Below are 5,215 nucleotides of genomic sequence, written 5' to 3'. Positions count from 1 at the left end.
TATTTGTTGTAAAAGATTTTGTCTAATTTTAAACCATGATTTAGTTTATCCATAAATGCAAACTAAGGTCCTGTTGGTTTTCCAAAACAGAAGCGACCATACCTGCATGTTCCAGAAAGTAAGCAGACCTCCAGAAACATGACTGATGTACAACAAATGCATTCTGACATGACCAGCTACTATCTCCTTCTACGGTAATTGTGGTTTGTAGTATTGTCAATACACTACCTGGAAAGCGCAATTCACATTAATACTATGTTCCATGCTTTTTACTACATTCTTATTCAATCTCAGTCTTGGGAAACAAACGCTTCATTTAGCATTTCATGAAAGTTAACATCCAACGTGGCCTAGTAATTTCGGCAATTACATAGTAACACAGTACCAGCGTGCAAACTGTTTAAAGGTAATCTGATGTGTGTGACAAAACATGTTATTCAAGGTTACGATATCAAAGTGACAAATATGGCAGTTTTGAAGTATGGCAGTGAGGATTGCTGTGACCCTGAAGTATATCGTTGGTATTCCTGAAAATAGTCAGTGAGTGAGTTTAGTTTTACGACAAGCATTGGTTACTGAAGGCCAGTATTCTAACCTGGACATTCACGGGTCTATTCCTGATAACAGGATCCGCCAGGAGAAGTCATAAATCCAGCCACTTCATTGTTGATCTTAGCTATCCAGGATACTGTGTAAACTCTGAGGTTTTAATGACACATTTTTCGGGTTTAACACTTCACTCAGCTACATTGCAGCTGTAGGATGGCGATCTGTAATTGAATCTGGACCAAACAGTCTAGTGATTGATGTCATGACCTTCATTCTAAGCAGTTGGGACTCTGTGACATGTGTCAGCCATTGTCCAGGCTTGATTATTCAGTGATCGTCGCCATGTAGCTGGAATATTGCTGAGCGCGGGGTAAAACTAAACTCACTCACCCACTATACACTCTTAGTGAAATCAAGTACTCGAATGGCCATCAAAGTGAACTTAACATGCAACACTATCATGATTCACAGTAGTGCTGAGTATATAATTTACAGCCAATCAGCTGTTCGGAAATGTATTTGAAATTTCAAATTATGACCTGATGCTACATGACATTCGGGCAGGTTAATGGCAGCAACTCGCACTCAAACTGGATTATTGTGATCAGTATGATTGTAACTGATGTGTCAACTGGTTAAATCTACCGTCTCGCCGACAGATATCAACAGCAAAGAAGACAAAACCTCTACAATCAAAGCTGACAGCAACACCAGCGACCAACTACACTCAGATTTAGTTTGATGGAATCCATTCTCGCTCAACGAAACATTAGAGAACTTCACAAAAACTCTTAGAAACTCTGAAAACGTTAACTATAACTATTATCCTAATAATGATACACACTGATACATATATCCTTACTATGTCATAATCATTTCAACTTGAGAACTGAGTAAGATCTACATCAAAAGGTTGCTGTAAGTGGGGGTTTACATTAAAGTTCTGGTAAGGTGCCACTAGTGCTATAGGTTAGTTACCAGCAGGTTTTAGTGAACATCTTGTATCACCTCTGTGTAAATGCGATTCAAAGACAATGAATATGAAATGTCGTTGGCAGAAAAAGATCAGTGTATATATTCTGTCGGAACAATTACTTTGAAATACCGCTCAAGTTCATGAGTAAATGATAATTAAGTGTTAAGTAAATGCCAAGTGTTGTTGAAATAGACTCTCCACGTTAGCACCCATCATTTACATATAAAAACACGTGTGTCGCCACAGAACAGTCTGCTGTAACTTGTCTAAATGTGGTCCACCCCTTCACTGCTGCAGGTCTGCAAGAAAACGAGAAGATTACACACCGTATGTAATGCCACTTCCAAGTCCAAATAACGTTCTAACACAGGATGTTAACAAACCTCATGCTTGACATAAGAGGCGACTAACAGGATCGAGTGGTCAGGCTCGGTGACTTAGTTGACACGTGTCATCCTATCCCAATTATATGAATAAATGCTCGTGCTATTGATCACGGGATTGGCTGGTCCAAATTCGATTATTCACAGACCGCTGCCAAAAACTGGGATATTGCTGTGTTCGGCCTTAAACATACAAACAAACAAAACTTTAATAATAAAAGTGTCAGAATCTGTGACACTAAATACAGTTTTGAATTTATAAGACACTCGTATAGCACTATATTTGAAACTTTAACATTATATAAGAAAACTGGGTGTCATTATCAACGTCATGAATTTCGCTGCTTATCGGACAAAAGATTGAGTCGAGTTTAAAGTCACTTTTGGACAGTATTTCATTGATATCATGACGTATCAGCTTCGTGACTGGAAGCGAGTGAGTGAGCTTAGTCTTACGTCCCTTTTAGCAAAATTCCAGTAATATCAGAGTGGGGCACAGCAGAAATCGGCTTCACGTATTGTACTCATTAGGGGAATCGAACCTGGGTCTTCAGCATGATGACCGTACGCTTTAACCACTAGGCGTCTCCACCGTCCCTGTTGGTGGAAGGACAATCCGTGGTGATGAAGATTTTCTCAACCACATACATGATAATGAGAAATATACATGCGAAGACCCTTAATTCAAACCCCATGATAGTGATAAACTCTGCATAGAGAATTCTGGCTGTAACTTAAGACTTGCTCAAGCTTAACATTACACTAAAAGAATAGCAGTGTGTACCAAAGGTGAAAGTAGACATCATCACAGGTACTGTCATGATTTCACTTTCATGATCTGATATTGCTGAACACAGATACAAAATACATCCGAGAGAAGCGAATAACTACCTTCTTTATCCAGCATCGGGTCTTGGGATTCCTTACTATCTGTCACTGTAACAATTTCAGAAAAAACAATGTTTGATATTACACTTTGCATTAGTTTTGAAAAAACCTAATTTTCTTTACCACAAGAATATATCATTAGCATGATATATACCCGAATCATTTTTTAACAACATGTTCACACCTTTTACGCTTGTATGTTCCAGTGTTCTTAAAATTTTAGTTTTACTCCAACATAGAATATCAGACATCAAGAGCATAAGTAATTACAAACTACCTTAGGCCAAGACCTTCGGAATGAAACCTACCTCCGTTTTCACTAAGTCGTGTAACTCTCTTCTTCTTTCCGCTGTAAATAATAAAGAGCAAACAATGCATACTTTTAAACTTAGTAAGTTGTAAAACTGCCAAATAAACACTTGGTTCTACTGACCATCATTCAGATATCCAAGAATCGTGTTTCCACAGAACATTTACAAATTTCACACTTCTAAGGCCAATTGTATCTTCAGGCTACTAAAATTCTCTCATGCAAATATCCACTTTTCATCGAAAAAATCGAATTGTATAACGATGTTCCTACTAGCCAATACAACATCGTGCTCCTTCGCTTTGGCCACAACAGGTATACTCATGAATATTTAATGAAAGGTGAAGACCCTAAGTTTTGTATCCCTTGTAATGAAAGAATCACGGTCAAGCATGTCGTGCTTGACACTATTGTTTTTCTTTACATTACAAGGGATAATGCCTTCAAAGGGGGTTGAAGTACCATCCAATTATCGTCCTCTGACTCTGAGGATATGTAAGTCCAGATTGATTCAAAATATGTTTGTACTACCTGTTTTAATAGCACAATATGTGTTCTTTTGATCCTTGGCAAAATTTGACTACATTCGCTACAAGAAGGTGCTTGGATTCATAACGATAAAGGTAATATAAGTCTGCATGACCTTTAGTTATCTCATTTCACACAGCCTGTGTTTGATATTGCATAGCTCAATGCAATTAACGGTTTGGAGAAATTGAAGTTGACAGTTTGTCTCATAATTTACATTTATTCATCCCGTCTTTGGATATTGTAATAATCAAGCTATGGCTTCAATACTGACTCACTCACTTAGTCTACTCGAAGCGCACGATGACCAGTAAATATTTCAGAACATTTCCCTTCAGTAAGGCGTTTCACTAGATCGAATATGAGATATCAGATGGCTGTATTAGTTTGATACAAGTTTTTTTCATGTGACAAGTTGTGTAAGTGAAACGTTGGACCATGAAATAGAACCGCATGGAATAATGGCCAGATAACGGCAGTTTGAATGATACATCAGCCTAACCAAATTAGTCTTGTTTTAAGAGGGCTAGCTCTTAACTATCACAAACGGTAACCTCCTGAGGGAACTCACGTATTTTTAGCCAGGAATTTTCCTTTCTTCCTGATAATCACAAAAACAATAAGAATGACGACGACGACGACGACGACGACGACGATGATGATGGCGATGACGGCGGCGGTGGTCATGCCAACAGATGCAGCAGGGTTATTTCCAGGTGAATCTCCAGATCAAACACAAAGATATTAGTACCAGTCACCATACCTTACATGTATTCAGTTTCAAATTGAATTTACCACGACTAAACGTTAAAGCTATGTTTTGCCCTTAAAAAAGTACTTATTTCATTAGATCGTGTTGAGCCATAATATATGGGTAAAACAATGTCGTTTGGCCAATATGCGAGGTTTATTATTTAAAATGATAATTTCAGCCAAACATATTTCAGGCTATGTCAATGGTAAAGTATGAGTAACGCCTTGGACATTAACATAAAGGTGTTTATATAAAGTGTCATACTTACCAGTAGCAGAAGGCTGTCCTTCTTCACCTTGAAAATTGAAAAGATAGATTGAAGCTATTTCAAGCATGGTGTGGTTGTTAGGAATACTACAGTTTTTATACAATTCTCCAAGTCGTTCTTTGCAACATTTAGCAAGCAATAGTAAAGACAATGTTTATGATATGAGTAGCTTTATTGTGCAAGTAAATAAAATCTGAAACATTTCATCGCTACTACAAATAGGTACATTCTCTGTGTGACATACTACATACTACACCCTCACAGAATTCGTTGTAATATGGACTTATCATACTGATCAATATTTGATTAAATATTTTACAATTTGCAGTGTTATTATTGAAATTTAACACGGGTGATGCTAATTGTTCATATCTCAAAAAGCGTAAAGAAAGGAACTGCCGTGGTACTCTAGTATACTTACAATCGTTTTGCTTAGTCAGCGCTTTAAGAATATCTAATAAGAATTGACATCATTCTCTTCGGAGTGTCTCGTCACTATATGGCTGGGAAAATGCTGATGTCACGTAAAGCCCAACTCTTCAGAGTGATTCTCCTTCAT

At 37.6% G+C, this 5,215-nt stretch overlaps 1 long non-coding RNA gene across 1 annotated transcript; it reads right to left on the bottom strand.

Moving 5' to 3' along the window:
* Nucleotides 1–1,469: 1,469 nt before the first annotated feature.
* LOC137289638 (uncharacterized) lies at nucleotides 1,470–4,262 on the bottom strand. Its single transcript, XR_010957194.1, has 5 exons — nucleotides 4,206–4,262; nucleotides 3,105–3,145; nucleotides 2,800–2,844; nucleotides 2,451–2,505; nucleotides 1,470–1,824 (listed from the first exon to the last, which is right to left on the bottom strand). It is a non-coding gene; the product is annotated as an uncharacterized lncRNA (long non-coding RNA).
* Nucleotides 4,263–5,215: the final 953 nt, after the last annotated feature.

Source organism: Haliotis asinina, chromosome 1, assembly GCF_037392515.1.
Source record: "Haliotis asinina isolate JCU_RB_2024 chromosome 1, JCU_Hal_asi_v2, whole genome shotgun sequence".
NCBI lineage: Eukaryota > Metazoa > Mollusca > Gastropoda > Lepetellida > Haliotidae > Haliotis > Haliotis asinina.
This window is presented reverse-complemented; position numbering and strand designations above follow the sequence as displayed.